This window comes from Colobus angolensis, unplaced genomic scaffold (assembly GCF_000951035.1).
Source record: "Colobus angolensis palliatus isolate OR3802 unplaced genomic scaffold, Cang.pa_1.0 Scaffold41, whole genome shotgun sequence".
NCBI classification, from domain to species: Eukaryota; Metazoa; Chordata; class Mammalia; order Primates; family Cercopithecidae; genus Colobus; species Colobus angolensis.
Window position 1 is genome coordinate 16,797,931 of NW_012117488.1, and position 12,523 is coordinate 16,810,453.

General features: G+C 38.6%; 1 protein-coding gene across 1 annotated transcript in view; it reads left to right on the top strand.

Moving 5' to 3' along the window:
* The first annotated feature begins 6 nt into the window (after positions 1–6).
* Positions 7–12,523, top strand: part of ITGB1 (integrin, beta 1 (fibronectin receptor, beta polypeptide, antigen CD29 includes MDF2, MSK12)) — a 57,823-nt gene continuing 45,306 nt past the window's right edge. The window contains exon 1 of the mRNA XM_011956190.1: positions 7–101. The gene's annotated coding sequence lies outside the window, so the exon portion shown is untranslated. The remainder of the gene's footprint in view (positions 102–12,523) is intronic.

Sequence of the window (12,523 nt, forward strand, 5' to 3'; positions counted from 1 at the left end):
GCGGGCCTGAGCGCTGTCACGTCGGGGCTGTTGGAGTGCGGAGGACCGGGCCTGAGCGGCCCCTGACACCTGCGGTCTCCCGCCAGGCTGGGCGAGCGCAGGTGGGAGCCAGCGAGGCCACCCGGGGCTCGGCGTTTGGGACTCGGCGCTCCCCTGGACTGGTCCTGCGCCTTTGTCTCTCGCTCCCTCGCTGGCTGCTGTCTTTGGAGCAGCGTGGAGCCGGCCGTCGGCGCCCGCTGTTGGAACTGGTCTCCTCCGGCTGCCAGGAGGCGGCCCTGGGGCCAGCGCCGTGGTGGGGGGAGGCGGGAGCCGGGATAGAAAGTGGCCTCGCGGAGCCGCTGGGGACCGGGGGCGCGGCGGCGGCAGTGCAGTACACTTCCCGGTGTTTATAAACGCGAATGCCGGGAAGTCGAGAGTCTCCTGCCCCTGCCGGGCACCCCGGGACCAGTACACAGGGCCACGGCCACTTTGCCCTCAGACTCGGTTCGCGAGCCTGAGAGCCCGTCCTGTGTCTAGTATCATTTTTACCGCGTGTCATTTCTTAGGCTTCATAAATTGGATTTATGAGACTCCCACTCTCTAAGTAACTTTCATTTAATCAAATTCGTGCTTTTGAGTCCAAAACTTTGCACTCATTGGTATGAGCATTAGTAAGTTGCCCTCTCTAAGCTTCCGTTTCCTATCTGTGAAATAGGAACAATACTACCTACACTAATAATTCATTTTTATAACAATGACAGTGAGGGCCAGGTTTAGCTCTAGGCATTTTACATGTATTGTTTAATTCTGGAACCGCTCTAATGAGATTGCTACTGTTTCTATTTCCATTTTCCGAGTGAAGAAACGGAGGCACAGGGAGCAAAAAGTAAGTTGGCTGTGGTCATCGGGAGCTCCTGGAGAAGGCATGGGGTCTAGCTCCAGAGCCTACGTTTAAACCAAAAGTAACCTTTCTAACTATAGTCGTGAAAATCAAATGCAAAATGTAAAACACTTAGCTTGAGAGTAGATGCTCAATGAATATTGACTCTTTTTCAGCCCTTCTTTTATAGTAAAAAGATTTCTCGGAAGGTAATTGGTAACATCCTTAGTAAGGTTTCTTTGGGCCAACATGCCACATGGATAACAGGTGGGTAGAATTACTAGGTTATTTTGTTTTGTTTTGAGACAGGGTCTCTGTCGCCCAGGCTGGAGTGCAGAGGAGCCATCACAGCTCACTGCAGCCTCAACCTCCCGTGCGTAAGTTATTTTTCCACCTCAGCCTCCTGAGTAGCTGGAACGACAGGCGCTTGCCACCATGCCCGGCTAATTTTTTAGTTTTTTGTAGAGGCAGGATTTCACTATGCTGCGCAGGCTGGCCTCAAACTCTTAGGCTCAAGCAGTCCTCTCTCCTGGAGCTCCCAAAGTGTTGGGATTACAGACTTGAGCCCTTGAGCCTGGCCGTTAGGTTATTATTATTTTTCTTATTGTAGTTCTGATGCTACAAAAATAACGTGCTAGAGGAATTTAGACATCTGTCTTAAACCACATAGGCCCTTTACGATAGGGTATACAATAGACCACTTTTAGAAATGATTAAGGAACTTTAGTTGGCAGTTACCTGTTCAATTGTGGACATCAAGGCCCAGAGGGGTCAGGACTTAAGAGTCTCACTATAATTCTCATATTTTTAAATAATGTTGGCTCATTGATCAATATTATATAAGTGACTGAAGATGGTGAAGTGTTAAATAAAAAACATTGGTATTTTGATTACAGGCATTTGGGGAGAAAGCCATTTTACTTATCCCAAAATTGAGTATGAAGGTGGAAGATGTTATTAGAATACTAGCTAAAAGGACAAAGAATGTGGTTAGTAGTTTAATTCTGTAAAAAGGAAGCAAATAGACTGTTTAACTCGCCTATGTTGACTTCAGACCTAGACCTACATTTTAAGTGTTGTGATTTTCTTAACAATGTAAAGTTCTGTATTAAAGTTATTTTTTAATACCCTCAACATTCTGTACATGAAACGCATGGAATCAACAGTTCTGAAAGTCACTGCATTTAGTAATTTTAAAAGTTAGGCAGCTTTCTTCTTAGCTTTCTGGTCAGTATAATTTAATTTAAATCAGCCCCAAATTACCATCACGAATGAAAATGTAGTTCTACATTGGTGTTCTTCCTAACTCTGGGAGTGACACTGGGGACATCTGGTCATACTATAATAACGAAAAGTGGTCAAACAACTTAACATGGTGCCAGTTTTACTAAGAGTGCTTGCCACTGATTTTAATGTCTTTATTGTTTGACTTCTTGATAAGTAAGTTGTGGCTTACAGCAGGGAGTAGTACAGTGTTCTGTCTGAAAAAAAATTCATTAATATTCTGTAGCTGCTCTGGTTTGCCCTTAACCATGCTGCTAGTGTGATAAGCTGAAAAATCTTGTAACTGGTAAAAGTTTCAGAGAGCTTTCAAGTTCCGAGAACTTAACTTTCTGAATATGTAGCAAGCTGCATATGTCTGAAAGGATTCATTTGGACTTCTGTCAGATTTTAGCAGATTTTCTCACTCTGCGAGAGAGTTAGGATCTGTTAGGTTGTGGGTGGAATCCTAGAGATTATGCCAGGTAAATATGTAAGTGTCTGTATTGTATTAGCAGTGTTTACTCTGACTTGGTTTTAGGTTCTGAGAATTTGGCTGGTTGTATTTTCAGAGGTGGGAGGTGTGAAGTAGAGAGGTTAAGATACAGAAAGGTGCATTCGTCTTCTGAATCCTGAAGTGTTATGCTAGGGGTATCTATAGCTGTGGAAAACTGAAAGAATATTATGGTATGTATCCAAGTTAAAGGGGGTACAGTCCATAAACGTCAGAATATTAGCAGCCTTCCAATATGCCTGTCGGTAGGTGAAAAAAAAATTTCTCTCTTTCAGGAGCTGTGTACAAAAGGATCCAAACTATACTTTATACATGTGTTATTGCTTTAAAAGTGGCTGTGAGTTTTTAGAGGTCGACTAACTTTAAACTTGCCGTTTGATTTGTGACTTTAGAAAGTAGAGTTAACTATATTTAGCAATATGCTTAAGTATGTGCATATCACCTCACAAAACGTACCTCCAGTACACATACATATGTATATAAACACATATACACACAAGCATATGTATGTATGTATTTCTTATAGGACCAGTCTCATTGTACATAATTTCAAAGTGCAGGTTCCTGATCTCCAGGGATGCGTAAAAAGACTCACTGAAGTATGGGAAGAAAATTTTAGGTCTACTATTGTTTGTTGATCTCATCACTTCAAAGTTTAAAATTTTGATTATGATTTATATCTTACTGTATTGCTGTAGAAGTGCACGTATTGGAATTTATAAATTGCATGTATTTTGGGTATATGTATGCTTAGAATTCTTTTAGTGATAAAGGTGAGTGATCAGAAACCTTTGCAGATCCCCTATATGGAGGATGATTTGAGTGGAGTTCAAGAACTAGTGTATTTAGGAGGGAGAATTGAAAAGACTTGATAAGAGAAATGAAAGAAACCCAATGTGACACTGGTTTCTGGCTAGGCGGTGCTGTTCACTGAGGTGAGAGGGTGACCACAAGCCGGGGCTGCTAGTTGGCTGGAGCAGAGGGGATATGATGACCTTATGAGGCTGAGTGGTTTTTTTTTAAGGTGACCAGGGACATAGGTGGAGATGTCTAAATTGCAGTTGAATACACAGGGTGAGAGCTAAAAAAAAAAAAAAAAAAAAAAAAAGAGAGATTTCAATGTGGAAATTCTCTGTCTATTAAGTACTGGTTGAAGCTATAGGCTGTGCACACAAACACCAAAGGAGGGTGTGGAGTGAAAAACGAGCTGAAGGAGGACCTGGGAACACTTTTAACAGTCAAGGTGGGTAGAGGAAGAGAGGAATCCAGAAAAGCATTTACCTTCCCCAGTTTCTTCTCTGAACTTGTAATTCCTTTGAGTGACATTTTTGTGAGTGGCATAGGTATTTCTGGGTTTTTCCGGTGATTGGCATGTTTGAGTTAAAGACAAAAAGACTTCATTGGTCACATCCCTTTGTGGTAATTTATTTTCAGATACCTGATCAGAGAAGCAGTTTGATGTAGTAAAGGCTTCTCGATTGGGAGGCAGGAAACCTGGGTGTCAGTGCAGGGTCTGCCACTGAAATTCTGTGTGACCTTTGTCAGAGTACTATACTTCCAGGGCGTTGGTTTCCACATTTACCCTATAAAGCAGTCTGCATGTTTCTGTCGTTCTCTTGTTCCAGGAGTTGGAGAATAGCTGCTGCCTGATGTAAGTAGAATGCAGTTCTCTCTCCCCATGAGCAACTGTTTTTTTTTTTTTTTTTTGTATCACCAGAGAGTGTAGGCTCTGTGCCACTTACTCCTTTAAGGATGCCTGCCAGCGCTGACCAGCAACATCTGTCACAACATCTGTCACAACAGCTCTGCATCAGGATGTAGCTCGGCTGTACATTACATTTTATTCTATCAGTACATTGAGTACCAGTTACCTGAAAAATGCTTTACTCAGTGGGCATGAATCAAGAAGTCGACATGGTCTTTGATGTTGAGTCTGTTGTCTAGTTGGAACAAGTTGTGTTCAGTTCAGGAAAACATAAATACCAAAGAGTGTTTAAGAGTGTTTTATACAATGTACTGTACCATAAAATATTCCCTAATAGTGTTAGAAAAATCTCAGCATTGTCTTGTGTGGTTTTGGAACACGTTGTGTAGGAGATGAGGCCTGAGCTTGGAATGGTATGAGTGAAGGTTGGATGACAGATGGGTGGCACTTTCAAGGGACAGCATAGGAAGAATCCAGTCTAATTTCACAGATAGTACTTGGCCACTTTGTTACTTATTAGGAGTTATGTATAATATCATATATGTATCACAATGATACATGAAGGCTATATTTTAAAATGAAGGCCTGGATTCTTGCCCTCCAACACTAGCCTGATGAGAGACACAGACATGAATAAAATTAGTTATAATAGAAGTTTGAACAGAAATAACACTATATTATTGAGCGTCACTGAAGGTTTGTCATTCGCTGTGCTGGCCACTTTCAAGGCTATTTTGGAACCACAAAGAAGGAGTAATTAAGTTGATTGTGATTGGTGAGGAGATGAAGAGGCAATAAAGGCAAAAAGGAAGAAGAAAAATCAGCATTCTGTTTTGTGTAGGGAGTAGTTTCAGTGGAGTGATGAGGAAAATATTTACATACAAAATTAGATATGTACCATTTGAAGTATGGAAGTCACATTTTTCTGTATAAATGTTTATTGAATGAATATGTAAATAACTTAAGCTTTCATAATCTATGAAATTAGGAATAGTAGATTATTCTTCCCCTATGCACAGTATTTTATGGTTTATGTATGATTTTCATATGATTTCAGTGCTTCTTTTAAAGGGGTGGTACGGGGTCATGTTTGATTATTGGAGGAGGAAATTGGAGTTTGAAAAAGCATATTTGGTAGTATAATGTTATATTAGGAAAATGTTACAAAAAGTATAATAGGGAGTAAGATTTATGCTTATTAAAGAAGCATGGATTAAAAAGATTGAGAAACAAGAATCACTGAGGTTCTTGTTTTAGAAGGCCATGGTTAATGAGTTGGAGAACAAGAAGCAAATTTGGTAATCAAGTAAATTATGAGCTGTTGATCACTTAGAAAGATATTTGCTGATAAAAGCTTTCATATAATGATATTTTTTTCTTTCCAACAATTCTATGGTAGATACTATTTACAGCTTACTGATGAGTAAATTGAGAAACTGTTTTCTTCCTATGTTTATCATGGTTTTAAAACATTTATCATATATTTAAAATACTGTATGCACTCCACCACAGACAGGATGGAGAGGAAGATGTGACAAAAGATGTGGTCAAAATTAGTTTTAATCAAGGAAGCATTTTGGAATGATCTGCTTAAAAAGGGAATATAATTATGCAGTTTGAGAACATAATTCTCCTTAATTGAAATTACAGGGAGTAAGTCTTGCTGTCAGGTGCTTATTGATATCATTGATCATGATGGTTCTTTTGCTAGCTCCACTCACAATTATCTTTGTAAACTTGGCCCAGAGTAAACTTTCTCAACCAAAACCGTTTCCAACGTCTTTCCTCCTCACAGGGAAAGGCAAAAAAGTCTGCAGACAGAGTGAAAAGAAGGAACAGAATACTAGGCTGGTTTGAAAAACAATCAAGTGCTAGGTAATAATGTCTTACCTTTTGAGTGGAAGGAGGAGCTGGGAAGAATTAAGTTCAGGCAGGTTTTTTGCTCATTTTGGATCAGCCCTTCATATTATGGCTTAATAGCTTTGTTTAAAGTGTATTTTTCTGCTTTTAAGTTCATCCTCTGAAGGCTTGAGTTCATTTTGTGCCCCTTTACCCCCATTTGAATGAAATGCTTCATTTTTTTTCCTATTTCTCACATGAAGCTTTTTTTTTTTTTTTTCAGGGCAGGGAGGGGCTGGTGGTGGTGGTGCTATACCAGTTGTCAGTTTATGAGATCACCATTAGATGATGTTTCTAATTGGCTTGAATTATTTGAGTTTTGTGTGATTTTCCTGTTATGTTGATTCTGTTCTTCATGTTTAGGAGTTCTGTAGAGGATTCCAGCCTAAATTTTCTTCCTTTTACATTTTGTGGTTTTACTTTTTGATCACTGTCAAGATCTATTTGAGATTTTCTGACTTTCTTGAAGTAGCATAATGAGTTCTAGATTTTCTCTTATTTTTAAAGAAGATTCTTCACTGACTCCCTTTCACTTTTTGTCCTGTAGAAGTCTTTCCTAGGTGTTAAGTTTCCAGGCTTTACCTCCCCTTATCCCCAATATACCATCTGTTAGGCATTTTGTTTGCCAAAGCATACTACGTCCATTTTTTATCTTTCCGTTGCACTTGTAGATTGGGTGTTGCTAAAGATCTTGCGTATTTCATTTTCCTGGAGAAGGTGGGTAAAGTCACTAGTGATGAATTTTATCTTCAATCTGTTGTTGTATAATTTTCTTAAGGTATCTAGCCCTGTTGTGATTTCACAGATTTCAAATTGTTTTGTGAACCTGTAGCTTTGGAGCAGCCAAACCTTTATTGTTAGAGCTTCTTAGCCCAAGCTAACATCATTGTGTGAGAAGGGGTTAGTGCTCTTTAAAAAGCCATTTTTCTTCGGGGTGGGAGTAGTGCAGTTTAGACAGTTTTCTAATTCAGACTACTTTTCTTTTTTTTTTTTTTTTTGAGACGGAGTCTCGCTCTGTCGCCCAGGCTGGAGCGCAGTGGCCGGATCTCAGCTCACTGCAAGCGCCGCCTCCCGGGTTTACGCCATTCTCCTGCCTCAGCCTTCCGAGTAGCTGGGACTACAGGCTCCCGCCACCTCGCCTGGCTAGTTTTGTGTATTTTTTTTTTTTAGTAGAGACGGGGTTTCACCGTGTTAGCCAGGATGGTCTCGATTTCCTGACCTCGTGATCCGCCCGTCTCGGCCTCCCAAAGTGCTGGGATTACAGGCTTGAGCCACCGCGCCCGGGCCAGACTACTTTTCTATTTGTCAAGGAGAGGAGAAGAGGACTTCAAATGTGGTGTTACATCTTTGGGATCCCTTAGCCTCTTCTCTTTCATGTCTCCTATTTTTTTCTTCTCTATTCTTTCTGCTAAGTTTTGTTAATCATTAATGCTAGCTTATTAATACTTGGGCCATAAACACCTCTTCAGTCACCAACACACCTCTTCCTGCCAATGGAAGGAAAAAAGGTGTTGAGTTTTAATTGTTCTTCCTGTAAGGGGAAAGGTGCCCTTTCCATGGGAGGAACTCTTCTCCACATGTCACCCTCTCAGATGGTACAGAATTCAGAAAGATTTCTCAGTTTCTTCCATTCGTGTTTTTCCCGTTTTTATTACTCTCTGTGTGGGATAAGTGGGAGGAACCTCATGTCTTTCAGTTTGGCTCTGTGTTCTTTTTCTGGAATATATTGATTTTTAAATGCTAAAATCTGTTACTGACCTATTTTCCCCCCTTTTAAAAGCAGATACAGAAAGTAATGATGGTAGAACAGACTTGGGATGAATCCAACTTTATTATAATTTTTAGGAGACATTTATGATATACCTCTATAGGTATCAGAATCTTTTCTACTGTTAAGGTGAAAAGATTTGAGATTTTGTGAAATCCTTTGTGTATTCTTTTTATTTGAGTTGGTGTTTAGGTGGCTTATTTTTCAACTCTAAAATGAACATAACTTGTTACATTTTTTAAGGTAATTTTTTTCTAAAGTGTAAGTGTTTAATTTCTACAAATATAGTCCATATAAAGTTTCTAAAGATTGTATCTATAAATTTAAAAGGAAATGCCAAATGAATTATTTGTAAAATAGTTTTAAAAAGTTAATAAATAATGAGTGTGTATTTAAAAGTTTGAACATGATATAAAACCGTACTTTTATGGATAAAGATTAGTTAACAGTGAAGATTAAAACAATTATGCACTATTTTTGACGATGGAAACAATTGCATATATTTCGGTTAAGCACTAAAATGAGATTATTTGTGGATGGTGTTTAAGATTGTTTATTGTTCAGGGAATGAATTATGACCCTTAGATAAAATTGCATGTGGTAGAAAATGACCTTAAGGTGAAATGCTTTTATAGAAACAAGACACAAAACCTTTGTCTGTACTTACGAAATATGGCAATTAAAATGACTTTTCTTGGCCTCTATTAAGTTCAAATGCCCAAGAAATAAACTCATAGAACATTATAAGCCCTTTCCATTTCTGTGCTCTGAGTCAGTTCTAACACTAGAAGGATGTTCTTTGTAAAGTAGTGATTAAGTAGGCTTTCAAAAAATTATAGTTTAATGAAGTCAGGTCATAGCTTTTGGATACAGATGGTCAGGTTTCAATTCCACCTGTGCAACTTTTGATTCCACTATTGCAAGTTGTTTAATCTCTCTGTGCTTTTGTTTCCTCATCTGTAAAACAAAGACACTGTTATTCTCCACCTCATAGAGTTACCTGGAGGAGATAGATGCTATTATTTTATTATTGTTATCATATCCATTTGAAGGTGCTGAAATAAAATTCTAATTTTTCAAAGTTCTAAATGAAATAACTTTTTGTTACAAATTACTTTAAATCATCAAAACTTAGTGTATTATACTCTTCTTGCCTGTGCCTAGTCTGGCCCTCTCAATTCAGAAATCAGTCTTTTTTTTTTTTTTTCCAGTAATCCAAAGTGAGCAGCAGTCCCTGAACAAAATCATATGGCTAGTTGTGTTTGGTTAATGAAACAGAATTCGTATTCTAGTCCTTTCAGGGGAGTTTCCTTTCTCGTGATGTAAGAACCTCGTCTTAGTCTTTGTGCTGCTATAACAGAATGCCACAGACTGGGTCATTTATGTCAAGGTTCTGGGGACTGGGAAGTCCATTATCAAGGTGTTGGCATCTAGTGTCTTCCTGCTGCATCATCCCATGGTAGAAGGTGGAAGGGCAAGAGAGCGAGAGATGAGGAGGAGGCCAAACTTGGTCTTTTATCTGGAACCCATTCCCCACTCCTCTGGTAATAGCATTAATCCATTCCTGTGGCAGAGCAGAGCCCTCGTGACCTACTCACCTCTTAAAGGTCCCACTTCTCATCACTGTTGCTTCAGGGATTAAGTTTCCAACATGTGAACCTTGGGGACACGTTCAAAGCATAGCAAACCTCAAAGGTTCCTCCTTATTTCTATTCGTATTAGGTATGTTATTCCCTCCCCTCAATCTTTTTTTAAGGGTTTCTGTGATATTAGTGTTCAGAGTATTTGTATTTTGTCTACTCTGTTAGTATAAAACATTTAAGGTTTTGCTGCTTTTATTACTTTATGAACACATTTGTCAGGAATCTGATTGTTAGAAAGCACATTAAATAGAATTCTACTTGGATGTGGAATCTATATAAAGTACAAAAAGGTTTTGGTGTTGAGGATGTCAGTGTATGAATGGCTATAACAATCCACATTAATCTATTTTCTGTAGTTGTGTTACTTCTAACTTTCAAACTTTATCCTTTCTTTCGTATCTTGTGTCTTCCCTAAAGTGGATCCAGTCGGTTTTCTGGTTATAATTACAACTGAAAAAAGCTAAGCGTTCAACCGTGGTTACTTGTTTATTCAATTACGTTGTTATTGAGCGCCTCCTATAACATTTGGTAATAATCATAACAAGTAACACCCAGGTACTTACAATTGGCCAGACATTGTTTTAAATGTTTTATGCTTATCGACTTATTTAAACTTCACAAAACCCCTACGAGGTAAATATGACTGTCCCCATTTTAAAGGTGAGGAAACTGAGACACAGATTAATTTGCCAGTGTGACTCTGCACTACACATGTTCTACGATGGTAGATGCCACAAATGTCTGCTGTCATGAAGTTCAGTGTTTTATTTTTTGATACCTCAGTGTATCTCCAGTTGTTTTTATTGTTAGTTTCTTCGTTTATTAAATATTAAGACATTGCACTAGATACAGAAAACATGGGGAAATTTCTAGAAGATGACAGTTTTTAAGGCAAGTCAGCCATACATATCATTAGTAGATGTATAAGAGCTACATATGCCCCAAACAGGAAACTTTTTAAATGAAGATTATTATATATGTTTTAACATACATATGTGTATACACACACACACACACATACACACACGGCTATATGTGAATCACCTGGCTTAGTCTTTCTTTCCTCTCCAGTTCTTGCCATGATTTGAGGGCTTCAAGAGTTCATGCAGATGATACTTCTCACACCTTGGTCAAGCAGTTTTCTTCCTTTTTTTTATTTAATGAAATTTCAGTTTATTCAGCTAAAGACTAATGTATGCCTGATAACCTAGTGATAACCCATAAGTTTGGTAGTCCACAACATTTTTATAAAGCACATAACATTAACATTCAGATGAGGCATTATAAAAAGTTCTTTAAAGAATGAAGTGGGCCGGGCATGGTGCCTCATGACTGTAATCCCAGCACTTTGGGAGGCAGAGGTGGGTGGATTGCTTGAGGTCAGGAGTTTGAGACCAGCCTGGCCAACATAACAAAACCCCTTCTCTACTAAAAATGCAAAAGTTAGCCAGCTGTGGTGGCACACACCTGTAATCCCAGCTACTCGGAGGCTGAGGCAGGAGAATTGCTTGAACCCAGGAGGCAGAGGTTGCAGTGAGCCAAGATCACGCCACCGCACTCCAGCCTGGGCGACCAAGAAGTGAAACTGTCTAAAAAAAAAAAAGTCTTTACTGTAATTCTTTTAAAAAACCTTGGTTCGTCTTGAAAGATTGATGAATTTTTGAAATATCTGCAGAAAAGGAAAATAAATTCCACCCTCCCCCCCCAAAATACGTAAGAACCACTTACTGGCACTTGTGTTTTAAGTATCTGGAGAAAAACAGGACAGATTTTAAAAGGCAGTTAATAACAGCTGTACAAGGACTTGTTTCATTTGCTTTAGCACCAAGTAAAGTAAGAGTAAATATGCTGTGGAAGGCAGAGTTGGGTTTTTCCTCCTCCTCTCATATGCCCCACTTCTCCTACCAGGTCCCAGTACGTCAGCAGCCATCCTTGTTGCCTCACTGAGCAATCACTTTAGATTCCAGTTTTTAAATGCTTGCTCGGATGAAACCAGTAGAGTTCTTTCCCCTTAAGATAAGGTGGCAGTGAATGTTAGCAGGTATCAATGTCTTTGATCAGGAACGAAGAACTCCTTCAGAAAACTCACTTTTTTGGTCTTTATTAACCTGTCATGTAAATTCTTTTTATTGGCACACCTTGTTTACTAATTATGATTGATTGCTATTTATGCCAAGGGAACATTCCCCAGGCCTGCCTGATCTGTTTACTAATGACAAAGGATGCTTACTTTACGTAATTCCATAGGTTTTCTCTTTTATTTTTGGGAGGAGGGGTGTAATAACTTGTTATTTATCAGGGCAGATCATATATTTGGATAAAAAAGAGAAACCAGCAGGTAGATCCTAAAGCACGTTTCTTAACCCGAGTAACATCTGAAAACGTAGATTTCAATTATATTTTGTTGAAAATTCATTCAACTTTGATGCTTATCCAAGAACTTATAATGTCAATTTCTCACAAAAATTATAACCCTCAATACATACGTATTTTATAGCAAATTGAAAATTCTGAGTAAATTGAAAGTACGTTTAACAACAAAATAAATACAGCGTATATGTGTGGTTAGCTTATACATTTATTAGTGTAAAGGCAGCAGTGAATTTGTATCTTAAAACAAATCTGTAAATCCAGTTGCTTTTTTTCTGGAATTTTATGTAGTATCACTATGTTCCACAATGCTAGAAATGTCTTTTTTGGCGTTAATCTATGCAGAAATTTCTGATGAGATATTTTCCCCAAATGACATGGAACTTTTTAAAACTTTTCCAAAAAATATGGACATTTTATCAACCACTTACTCTTAATGAACAAAAAGTTAGATTACTACCAATTGTTCTTTTAATTTTGCTCTAATGTGTTTTAAAAGTTTAGA